The 13,091-nt window shown below is 40.6% G+C and overlaps 1 long non-coding RNA gene across 2 annotated transcripts in view; it reads left to right on the plus strand.

Annotated features, from left to right (window-relative positions):
- The first annotated feature begins 1,318 nt into the window (after window positions 1-1,318).
- LOC119695173 overlaps window positions 1,319-13,091 on the plus strand; it is a 138,457-nt gene continuing 126,684 nt past the window's right edge. For both annotated transcript variants that reach the window (XR_005255076.1, XR_005255075.1), the window contains exon 1: window positions 1,319-1,672. This is a non-coding gene — a long non-coding RNA (uncharacterized LOC119695173). The remainder of the gene's footprint in view (window positions 1,673-13,091) is intronic.

A 13,091-nucleotide genomic window follows, 5' to 3' on the forward strand; every position in this document is an offset into this window, starting at 1 on the left:
GAGCACATATTAAATGAATTATTACTGTTTTCTCTTCCTGGGAGCCTTTGTTTCTTCTCAGCCCCTGAACATTCCAAGTTCCTGATACAAGGTTTACTCTGAGCAAACACTCTTTCTCTCAGAGCTGCTTTTACTTTAGATTGAATGAGAAAAAGGGGAATAAATGAATAAAGAACTAACACAAGACCAACATGAGAGAAAAGGCAGGAACCATTCTCTTTATCTCAGCCCTTTTGAGTAAATTTTTAGCCCTGTTTTGAAGCAGAGAGCGTGGGACAGCATTGTTTAAAGGGATACTAATGGAACAGAGATTCACTAGCTCATTTCTTAGCAGAAATAGTTTGCTGTCTTCCTCCTTTCACCAGTTTCTCCAGAAATCCCTTCTTTCTTAAAATATCTTCATCCATTTCATCCATACATTTTTGTCCAATTTCCTTTGACATGACAACTGATCTCTTGCATCTCAGTATTTTAGGATGTTTGGACTGAATTGTTTTGTGTACTCTTGGATATTGAAAGCACTTTTCTTTCTCTTTTGATAACCTTCCACTATCATTTTCTTTCAACTGCTTTCTTGAAAAAACTTTCACTCTGATGCTGAGATGGCTTGCTAAATGTCACCAAATTATTTGTGAATTTTGAGTGAATATAATTGAGAATAAAAGGGTGATAAGGGTCGGGAGAACACTGAGAATACATGACTCAGCTATGTAAAGCTCATATAACAGAAAACTTGGAATCCAGTCAAAACTAGATTGAAGATAATACTCATACTACATGAAGTACACAGTTAAAAAAGGGGTTAGTGCTCTTGTAATCCAGCTTACCTGTGAAATTTAGGAGCATTATAAACCCTGAGCAGTTTGTGCCAGCTGTGACAGTTAGGTGGCCTCGATCCATTCAGAATAAACTTCTCTGAAAACCACTAAGGAGTTTTTTATTTTGTGTCCCTTCCTTTCTGATCCTGGGCAGAAATATGCAGATATCCTCTCTCAGAACAGCTTGTGACTCGCCCTGTAACCTCACTCATGTCTGATGCTTTCTCATGGCAGTGGCTCCAGCTTTGTAGATAATTTTTGTTTTCCTCCTCTGAATCATGGCACTTTTTCACTTGGTTGAGAATGTTCATCAGGCTCATAAAGAGCAGTCAGGACCTGCAGGAATGTGAGTTATCAGCTGAAGGAGGCATAGTGCTTAGATCACACATCTCTGCCCCAACCTTCCTGCCTCAGCCAGTGCTGCCTGTGTGGGCTGGAGGGAGGAACAATAAGAAATTGTTCCCTCAGCTCCCCTTCTGTCACAGCTCCTGCAGTCCAGACCCACCCTGATCAGCTGCTGAGCCTCAGCTCCACATTCCAGAGCAGATCCAGCCCCTGCCAGCCTGGCCAAGGAGCTGCTCCTGCTGAACCTGCAGCGCTCTGGCAGCTCTGGGCAGCTCTGGGGCACTCCCAGCCCGTTCCCCAGTGTGTGCTGCTCACACTCTGCAGCCCTGACTCTCTGGGAGCTGTTCCTTGGCTCAGCTGTGCTGGGAAGCCTGTCCGGTAGGCAGACAAAAGCTGGAATTGTTATTCTTCATGGGAACTTCAAAGGCAGACACAGCTGACCTGGCACCCAGAATGGCCATTTGAATTCAGTCTCATGGACAGCGTGCATGGAGGCATTTGAATGGGAAGTAAGAGCTGAATGCATTTTATGTCCTTGAAAAGTCTAAATGTTGCATTTGTTCTTAAAACTTGGAAAACCTGTTTGGTTAACATGGCACTGTCAGTCCAAAAGGAGATAGCAGGTATTTAAATATGGCTTTTCACTCAGTGAAAAATGTCATAGTTTTCAGGTTAATGATAATTAGGAACAGACAAAATAGTACAAATAAATTCTACAGAACTACTCATTTCAGCTGCTGGTTTAATCTACTACAACAGGGTACCACTGCCTCTGACATGTCTCCCTTCATTTTCATTTGATGTTGCAATATTGTGATTTTCTGTGCCAGCTGTGGCATTCATCAGAGGTGGCAGTGTTAAGACTGCATCCCTATAAAGGACTGTATCCACGGTGGGTTTCCACTAAAAATGAGAAAAAATATTACAAAATGTTGTATTTTCTGTACAAGAAAAAAACCAAAAAACTCAATTTAGCAAAATTCTTTTATGCTGAAAGAACTTATTTCTGTCCAAAAAGCTAATTAAATAGATTTCCATGTCAGGATTTGCCTTCCACACATTTCACTGATAAGGAATAAAAACACAGGGTTTGAAAAACAAATAGGTCAGTTTAATCTCCCCGCTGTCTCAAGCTTTCTGTGTGTCAGGTTCTGTGTTTCACTGGTGCTTTCTTCAGGGCAGAGCTGTATCCTGAAGAAAAGGATCGCGTTGGCCAGGCTGGTGAGTTTGTCATGCAGGAAGCAAAGCCTTGTCCCCTGTGCAATTAGGGAACAAGCTCACCAGTGACCGACTAACCCTGCCAGTTATGCTTCACTGAGGAATAACTTGTCAAATGTCACTTCTTTTAGCCTGGAAACTAGAACTCCTGCAAGCTCTTTAAGATGAGTAGTTGCAGCGAGGAGATTTGTTCCCCTCAATGAGAAAACCTGCTGAAAGTCACAAGTTACTGGGTCCTGGAAGGCCCTTAGGGCTCAGAGCTGAGCTTGGATAGGGATATTCCTGTCTGCTCGTGTCAGCTGCTGCTTGTTTGGCTGAGGAATAGTGACAGCAAGCTGGGGGATTTTCTTTCTGCAATTCATTTCTTTCTAAAGGAACAAAATGTTTTCTATTTCCTTGAAGAGTGGCATTCCTCCTGCAACTTTTCTGGGAGGACACAGGGCTGTGCTGCTGTAGGAGGTGCAGAGCTGCCCCAGCTCTCTGAGGTGCTTCTGTCTCTACCTGCACCTTTGGAATTTTGCAGGAATTGCACCTGTTAGCTCCAGGCTTCTCCCTGGCTGCTTTCCTTCAGGGGGCAGCACCAGACATCCTCTGCTGTGGTTGAGCTATACAGAGGAGTTTCACCTAAGTGCTTAGTACTGATTTATTTAAATGAGATCAGTTAACATATTTACTTGCATCTCCCATGAAGGGGGACTATCAACATCTCATTCCTGACAATAAATCCACAAAACTCTGGGACTATCAAGCAGTACATGGGAAATGCCTCTGCGTACAGGTTAGCCACTGGTAGCTGTTCCTCAATTCCAGGAGCTCAAAAAAAGACTGTGTTCCTGCAGAGAAATCCTGCTGCAACCCTTAGAGAAGCATTTCGTGAAATATATGCACAACCAAATCATTGTGTCTGACTGGAACAGTGTCTTTTGTTCCTTAAAGCATGGACCACCCTGAAATCCTTCCTGAAATCAGTGCTGGTTCTGGGGTTTGCACTGAGGAGAAAACTCAGCAGAAGATTTGAGAAGGGGGATAGATAGAAGCCCGATAAGGGGTGAGCTTGATGTACAAGGAAACCTCAAATACAAGCAGATGAAACTGTAATGAGCAACCATGGCAGGCCAGCACCATTTTTAAGCAATTGTCCACCAAAGAATGTGGAATGAAAGAAAACTGAAAGTATTTCACCAACCCAGAGACTACGGATAAACTTTTTAAGGCCAGAAGTTTGTAGAACAAATTCCTGAAGTATTATTGTTTATTGCATTTGCTGGTAAGCTTGGAAGATTTCTTAATAGGATGGTCAGGAATCAGTCAAACAGAGCAACTATAGCCTGGGAAAAAAAGTACCCCTTTGTTTTCTTTTATTGGTTTGAATTTTCTCCAAGTGAGCAAGTCAAGCAGAACAGGAAGTCTTGAAAGCATTTGTTCTCTTGTTCGCCTGAACTTGGCTGCTCTGCAGTGCTGAAATCCCAAATCAGCAGCTGAAGAGGTGAGATTTAAAAACTGTGGATACAGTTGGAATTAGACCAGCATCTCAAAAGCTGCATTTCAGTGTTTCTGTGATATAAATAAAAGAAGTTGCTTGTACCTAGGTTAAAACAGCATCATCTTGATGATGTTCCCCTGCTCCTAAGCTTTGGATTTATATTGTATTTTCCCTTCCTCAAGGATATGGTGCTTTTCAGTTCCCCAGTGTTCTCTAGTACATTTAGAGTTTTAAAAAGCTGTTGGTTTAGTTCTAACACTCCTCAGCTGCCTGAAATAAAAAGAAATGTGTTGGATCTTTTTAAAGAGAGAGGCAGAGGGAAGTGTTTGTTCCTTTGTGCTTCTGGATGCACAGCATGTGCAGACCCCCAGATATGTGCTGCTGTGTTGTTTCTCTGCCTTTCCTGGGGAAGCAGAGAAGTGCTGGAGGAGCTTTTCTTCTCCTGGAGTCCAGTTCAGCTCTCTCCTGATGTGCCCCAGTGCAGGCTGGGGCTCCACTTCATCTCTCTCCAGTCTGGGGTGAGGAGCAAGCAGCTCAGAGGGGAACTTCCCCCGCTGCTTGATGTAACTTGGTTTTACAAATACAATCCTAAACTTCAGAGTTGTTCTCATCAAGATTATGTAGATTAACTTAATTTCTGTGAGGAAACGGTGAGGCTGACAGTTTGCTCATCATGCAATAGGATGTTGATAAAAATGTAGAGTTGTGTTGGATTAGCTGGCCAAAACATGTGCTTTGGTGCAACCTTTAATGCCATGGTCAGTCATTTTCTGCTGGAGTCATGCTAGAAGTGAAATAAAACTGGTTTCTCTGAGGAACAGGAGCTTGTTCAATAAGTGTGTTCTATCTGGTGCTGCTGTTCTCTCTTTTTAGGAGGTTTCAGAACATTTTGTGTTTTTTCCAACAATTGACTGGTGTGCTGGGAACCAAAGCTTCATGTACAAAGAAGAGTATCTGGACAAGAGCCAAAAAGAGAAACAAGTGCATGTTGTTAAATCCATAGCCTACACGAAATGAATAATTCTCTATTCTGCTGATTAACCTCTTCTGCAATCTAGTTTGCATTCAGGAAATGAATTCCCTTACTAGTGAGAGGGCACTGTGTTATGCAGTCTAATAATATTAAAATACAAGATGTGTATCTTGGTGGCAGGAAAAAAAAACAACACATCCCTCAAACCCAAAGGAACAACTGACCTGTCATCATAAACACAGCAAGTGCATGACTTGGTTTAAAGTTCTTTTCTGGCAACTGACAGGTCATTTCCTCCTGTCATCCCTTCCAGTTGCTTCCTCACTAGGAAAAATCAGGCCCAGATATCTGGAAACATATTTAGTATTCTCTCTGAGCATGTTTTGATTTCCAAGGGCCTGTGGTAGGAATGTAATATCAAAACAGGTTGTTTTTGCAAAAGTAAGTAAGCAAAATACTACAGATACATTGTAAATATTGCTGGCAAAATGTAACTTATGGTGTGGGGGGGGGAAATTTGCATTAAATATTTGATGGAAAGAGAAAAATATAGAATTGTGATCTGCCCCTAGTATTATACAATTTGAGTGTAATTCATAATTAAGGCTCTGCATATTTCTTTTATGCCCAGTACGTGACTTTTCTATTTTCATATGAACTGCATTCATATTTCTCTTTTAACTGCTATTTGTCTCCTAAATACACAATATTTTGGATTTACAGGGAAATGCCAGTTTGGGGCCCTCTGTAGTCTGTGTCTGTTCCTGTTGAAGATGAACTAGGCATTGAAGGTAACAGAAATTAAATCAGTTAATTAAAAGTGTTACCTACAGAGTTATTCCATGGCAAATGAAGATTTTAGCTGGATCATTTTCTCTCCCACTCATCCTCAGTGGTTTTGGTTTTGAAGTCTTTTGAAGTCTTTCACTCTAGAGGTGAGTGAAGCCATTGGAGGGAAAAAGGGAATTGCAGCTCCTGCCGTTCCAATGCAGCTGTTCAGCCTCTCCCACTGGAACTTTTCCATTCAGTGCCCACTGGTGGCTAAACAATATTGGTCACTTTTTTTTTCTTTTTTAATTTTTTTTTTTTGTAAATTTATACTCATATGAATTGAGAAACATGTCTTTGAATGGATGTCTCCTTCCATAGCCTTTTTTAAGAAACCACATTATTTTAAGGATCTCTCTTGTGCTGATCATTAGTGAGGGGTGGGGAGCACAAGACCCAGAGTTTTCATTTCCATGGTAGGACATGTGCCACAAAACCCCCATGAAAGAGTTTATTTCAGGAATACTCCAGGACCTAGCAGAAATAAACTTGTTTTATCTGTAGATGTATTTACTTGGACCATCCTTTAGGAGGCATTCAGGTCCAGAAGAAGAATTTGTTGAGGAAACAGACTCTAAAGGTTTAGTGACTTCTCAGAATTAGTTGTGGGTTTTTGTCCTTCCACATGTGCTTAGGAAAAAATAGGAACTGGCTGTATCCTCATGCTCAAGGAAAACACAGGGATCAAGACCCTGTAATGAGCAGGCCAGCACCATTTTTAATCAATTCTCCACCAAAGAATATGGAATAAAAGAAAATTGAAATTATTTCATTCCTGCTTCCAGCTTCTCTCTCCTGGAGCTGTAGCAGGAGTGGCCACATGGAGACATCCCCTGGTTCCTCTTTGTCCCTCCTTATCCCCAGAATTGATGTCTGGGAAGGGTAAGAGCAGCCTGAAACAAAACCCCATCATTCAGAACGAGCTGTCTGAAGGAGTTTTGTTTATTTTCTCCTTTGTCGGGGCACATAAATGGAAAGGGGTTGGCAGCACTTATCACAGCAGAAAGAGCAACCCTGGAAAAATTACAAGAGAACTTGACAAACATGTAAAGTGGTTTTTAATTTCAGACACCCTGGAGCATAATGCATTTGAAAATTTTTAATTGGGAGCTTGAAGTTTGATAGATTTAATTGCAAAAGATAGTTGAAATCCTGAGCCCAAGGAGTACACAGAAGATCTATAAATATATAGTTTTGAAGCTTTCTTTTAATGTTAGAGAGCCACCATGTGCATAATACGTGATTTGTTTGTACCCTTCATGCCATGACCTCTCCTTCCACGAGCAGCAGAGTTAATCTCTAATTGTCAAAGATTAAAGTTTTGTACTTTTGAAGCTGTAAAATGCAGTGGGGGAATTTTAAGTCTCAGGCCAGCCACACAACTGCAGGAGGCACACAGGGCTTTTTGCCAGGCTGAGAGCAGGCCAGGTAAGCACCATGCATTGTCAGCTGCAGGGCTAAAATCCTTCTGCTCTGCCCTGAACAGGGTTAGAGCACATTTCCTCAGAGAAAAAAGAGATTTAATTTATATCATCTGTTGTTTTGAGGGGAGGTGGTTTTTTTCGGGGGGGAGGGTGCTGGTAGCTTTGTGTTTTCCTTTGTTAGGCTTGCTTTATAAATACACTTATTTCAATATTCTTTTCAAATTGACTCCAAACTTCCAGCACAGATATGTCATCATCTCACTTAAATGCAGGGCTTGGGTTTTCTTTATCTATCTTTATCTTTCCTTTATCTATATCTTTATCTGGTTTTATCCCACTGTCACAGGATGTTCAAACACCATCCAGCTGCACCCCTATCTACTCACTTAGGTTTAGGGGATTCATCAGGGCCATCAGTTGCTCAGCAAACTGGTAAATGAAGTATATTTTATTAGAAGGTTTTTTATTATTGCTGTCAGGCACTGTGAGTGCCTGTGCTGGTGACAATTCTGCCTGTGAGCACATCACACAGCAAAGTTTCTCCTCATCCTGCTCCCTGAAGGGGATCCTTGTTTGGAGAACATTTTTAATTACCCTTTATGATGTTGCAAAACTTCCTTAGGGCTTTGTAGAGACAGCTCCAGATGGATGAGGAATATTATCTGAAAGCCAGGAAACCTGATCAGCTGGGGAGCTGGGCTGAGGGAAATCCTGGTGCTGTGGATCAGACAGAGAGGTTCCTTCCAGATGCTCCCAGGGGTTGATCCAAGTCAAGAGCTGCTCAAATAAAGCTGCTGGAATTGTTTGTTTGTCTGTTTGCTCTGCTGGCCCTTCAGTTTTCTGTTTGGCATACTTGTTTGGTTTGGAACTTTGGTTTTGTTTGTGCTTCTCAGAGTTTTGTTACCAAGTGGCTCTTCTGGTGCAGGTGCAGTCAGGGAGACTTGGGAAGACAATTCCAATAACAAGGAGAAAGTTAGTGATGCATCAGATGCAAATCTTCCTTCCATTTTCCCAAGTAAAAGGAGCTGTTACAGAAAATTTAAAAGTATTACTTGGTCTTTAGAGGAATTTGGGAGTGAACCAGAGGAATTTGTATTCCAGCATCTTGGCAATGGGTTGCTGAACTCTAATTTTGTAGATGCAGCATTCTCTGATGCGTGTGCACTTGGGTGGGTGGAAGTTTTCTCAAATGGTTTAAAAATAACAATCCCATAATATTAGCATCTTATTTGCCTATCTGTTGTGTTTTCTAGAAGATCAAAGCTTTATAATTTGTTGGAGATATCTAAAGATTGCACAAATAACTTAATGAAGGGATTTTGCTCCTGCATTGAGTACAAGCGTGGTTAGCATTGAAAGATATCACTGAAATACAGGATTCCCTGGGTAGCAAGACCCAGCACAGCTATTTTGTGTGCTATTCCTTTCAAACTGCAATTAGTGAAAGTACTTTTCTAACAAATAGCTTGCATAGGGATGGTCCAAATAATTATTTATTTTATTTTTAGAAATGAAATTGTTTCAGTCTACACATTCATCAGCTTATGAGGAGTGGGTGTAGGCTTTGTGGTTTTATATTTCTCTTTAAAATTAAAGACATTAGTGTGGGAATGCAGTAAAAGTAGAAAGGAGGTAAGGTAAAGTAACTAATTAATATTTTTTTCTTCATGTGTTTTGCTGTGAAACTACCAAAAATATTCATTATGGCGTTATATTGTCTTTCCTCCCATGACTTGGCAGTTTTGATTGAAAGAAGAGCTTTGATTTTTTTTCACTGATGAGTTAATTCTTTTTCGTTGCCATACTGTACTTAGTCTGCAAGTTAATTTTCTTAGTTGAATAGCCCCTGAATACAAAGAACCCATAAAAAAAGAACAGGGTAGCTCATAAGGGAAGGAAGAAGAATTTGTCCTTCAGTCAACTGAATAATGAAAAATGCAGCAGAATTCTCTAAAATTTTCCTTTAATTGTTGGAGCAATTGGTCCATTCTTTTTCCTCTAATTCTGATATGGCATTTAATTTTCTATAGTTTCACTGGAAGTAATCAACCTCATGCATTAAAGCTGCTGTTGAAAAGAAGGAGGTTGAGGATTTAGATCAGATTACACAGATACATATACACACACACACACACCTATATTTTATTTTATATTGTTTTATTTGATATTTTACATATCTTATGCCCCTGAGGAGCTGAGAGCTCAGTTTCACCAATGCTGTCCCAAGACAAAAGGATTTTAAAAGTTACCACTCTGTGGGCCAGGCGTCTCCTGGAGCTCTGGGCTCTTGCACTGAGGAGATGAGAAATCAAGATCTAATAAAGGGGTTTTCTTGTAGAGTTTTCTGGTTTTTTGTTTTTTGTTTTTTGTATTTTGCCTTTAAAAATTTCCTCTTTTAATTGTAACAGCTGATCCTCTCACTTTATTGCCCTCTCACACAGATACAGGAAATGTCATCATCTCAGTGACAATTTAGGGCCACTTTTTGAAGCTGTCTGGATAAAAATTCCTCTAATAAGAATTCCTCATCCACACCTCACCAATACCCACCAAGCCCTGCCCATTGGGCCCTTCTTATCTCCTGGTGGCATTTCCTTTCATCAGGGGCTTATTCTCATTGTCATACCTGGCCGTCCCATGTTATTTGGGTTTTTTGGGAGTGATGTTGCAGGAGGAAGGATGTTTCCTTGCTCCCTCATCCCCCTCAAAGCAAAGTGGCAGCCACTCAAGCAGAAAGCTGATTTTTCTGATTTCCTGCTCTATCTTTGATAAACTGGCCCTGGTGGTGTTTTGGGGCCCGGAACGTGGTGTGTTCCTGACCTTTCCCATAGATCATTCCTGTAGGAATGGCACCAGCTTAAGACTCAACATCTGAAGGTGAATTTGAAAATTTCAGAAAAGCTTATCTTGGATTTTTGTTCTGTTTGTCATGACTGGGATTAATTGTATCCACTCACACTATTTATATCTTCGTGTTCCTTCAAGTAGTCAAGATCAAAGCCATTTCTAATCATTAAAAAGCCAACACACGTGTGTCTCCCAAGCATGCAGAAAGGAATGCAAATTCTGAAGAAAAAAAATCCTAAAAGAGCAGTTCTGCTTCCCTCATATTCCAGCTTGATTGATTGTCACTCAATATTTTATTAAGTAGCAAAATGTAATCCCCCTTGTGAGACCTCTTAGTCCCCTCTCCCCCTGCTCCTCCTTCAGAATATATAACATTTAAATCCATCTCTCTCTGGTGTAGGAATCTATTTTTAACCTGTTTTCAGTACTAATCTCACTTAACCTGCTTTTAGCACGCAGTGGGCAGGAACAATGTAATTTAGGAATTAGGAGATTTTTTTTTTTTGCAGCCAGAATGGGAAAGCAGGAATTGATTCTTATACTTCAATAAACTATTGTTGGTGAAAATATGCGTCACATAAAAAGAATGGTGCAGTGTTTGAAATGCTGACTTCACTTTTCTTGCCAAAAGTGGCACAGAACTCCAAGTGCAGGACTCAAAGCAGTTCACCTGGGTCTGTATTAACTGCCTCCTTCACCTTTGGGCAAAGGGAATTAGCAGGGTATCATTCTTATTATCCCCATGGTCATTGGGAATATTCTATAAATGGCCTTTTGATCCTTTTGGCTGAATGGCAGGAGGGGATCAAACTCCTGGGCTGAGTCTGAAATCAATTTACCATTTGCAGAATTTGCTGGATAGAATTTAAATTCCTGGTGTCTGGCTACATTACCAAAAATATTTAAAAATTAAGATAGCTTTAAGAGAGAAGTATCAAACACTTCTTCATTTTGAGAGTGAATCAAATGGTTTAGAACTGAAGAGGTGTATTTTATGTGAGAGAATCAACCTTTTCCTTTGAAGACTAAACCTGAAGTGAGAATGTGAAATGCCTGTGCTGCTGCAGTTGTGTTTCTTGACTCAATAATTAATTATTTCTGAAGATTGTCCCTTTTGGTGCCAACAGGAGCAAACAGAAGAACCAAAAATCACCAAAAGCTTCAGTTTAGTAATTTGAGAATGCTGTAGATGGTGGAGGCTTTCAGAGAACCACTCATCCCAGGAAGGTGTCAGTGGTGTGCAGCTCCTGGCGTTGCTTGAGCAGAACAGAGGAAGCTGCAAAGTGGCAGTGTGGCTAGCTGTTCTTTGAAGTGTTTATTGTCTTTTAATTAAAAATATCATGAAGGTAGCTGTCAAGTTGTGAAGTAGCTACACAAAAGCTCTGAAATGCATATAGCAAAGCAAAAAAAAATAAAAAATTAATGGTGTTATTTTGCAGCTCCAGATTTAGTCAGTACATTTTCCTCTAAAAATGTGCATTTGAACATAAAAGAAAACGTTGATCTGTCTCTTATGATTCTGCATATACTGACTTTCACTACTTTATCCTGGGTTCTGCTTTGCTAGGAGGAATTTTGTACCATGAAAGTTGAATGTCAAATCAGGAAGAAGTTGGCTGGGACAGTTGGCCTGGATGGGGCAGTTTTTAGAGGTTTCCACCCAAAGAACATCAGCAGGGTCCTGTTCCACCCAGCAGGTTTGTTGACAAACAAACCCCCCCCCCTCCAAGGGGTTTGTTTGTCCCCTGGATGGCACAGCCACTTTCTACCCCCTGTTCCCAGGGTGGTGCAGAGAACAAAGAGCAACAGCAAGAAAACTCACATGAGAAGGCAAAGTTTAATAAAGAGGAATTAAAAACCAAATGAAAACACAGGTGACTGCCAGTCCCCCAGGGACACCAATGCCCAGCCTGTCCTTGAGCAAGGGAGACTTTGGAAAGGCCCTTGGCCACCCCTGGTGACTCTGGGCATGACATGCCATGGCAGGACTGTCCCTCTGGCCTGCCTGGGCACCCTCCTGCCTCCCGTCCATCTGTCCAAAGAACACACAGGTCATGGACAGAATTGTCAAACAGCACATGAAAGAAAAAGGTACCTTCGGGTAGATTTATTCCACAAGTTCCAGGAAATATTCTGGTATTTTATACTCACTTTTTTTTTTTTTTAACCATTTTGGGGAAAAATTTTTCTTCCGCTTAGAAGTAATGAGTTGGTATTGTGGATTATTTTGCAATCAGTATTTGCCTAAATAAGAAGTTAACATTAAAATACAAGATCCCTTTCAAATCAAGGTAATGAGTGAAGTAAGTTCTTTAAGGAAATGTTCTCCCAGCACTGCCTGGTTCCTTGGCTGTGTCTGAGAATCCATGACTAGAGAAGAACTGCATTTGGAATTCCATTATTTTGTATTTTTATACTCTCAGATACAGATGCTGTTGTTCACTCAGACTGTGGATACTGTGGGATGTCAGCAAACAGGATTTGTTCTCAATTTGAAAATGTCGTGCAAAGAACTGCAGTCAACTGCATCTGATTCCACGTAATTGGAGTTTACTGTCTTAAAAGAATTGGATGGTTTGGGTTGTGCCAGCCTGCACACAGCACTGCAGACAATCCCTGAGCTTTTGATATTGTTGCTAACTTTTCAAAGGCACGTTTTCTATCAGACAACAAACATTCCTTGTGATGTCGACCCTATTTTCACTCACTGCAATATTTGCACTCTCTGATATTTTCTCTCCTTCAAAGAAAGTCAACTCTATCAAAATCCAAGTCCTCTCTTCAGTTTCTGTTTCCATTTGCTCTTTACAAATGAACAATGAATCTGAAGATTTCTTTTCTTCTCAATCTTTGAACTGTGAGGCAATTGAATGTGCTGTGGTAGGAGCAGGTAGCAGAATATGTGAATAATATTCTGTTTGCTCAAGAGTTGGTTGAAATGGGCACCTTGGACACAGTGAGAAATGAGAATTTAAAAAGAAACCACTACAGCAAAAAGCGTGTTAATTTAGCTTTAATAACTCTCACATTTGGTGGAATTAGGAGAAAACAAAATTACTAGGAATATCTAATTAAAAGAGGAAAATGTATATATTGACTGAGTAGCAGAAAAATTACACCCAGATCCTTCCCACTTCATGTTGGTTTCTCAGTCT

This window comes from Motacilla alba, chromosome 4A (assembly GCF_015832195.1).
Source record: "Motacilla alba alba isolate MOTALB_02 chromosome 4A, Motacilla_alba_V1.0_pri, whole genome shotgun sequence".
In the NCBI taxonomy this organism is placed as follows: domain Eukaryota; kingdom Metazoa; phylum Chordata; class Aves; order Passeriformes; family Motacillidae; genus Motacilla; species Motacilla alba.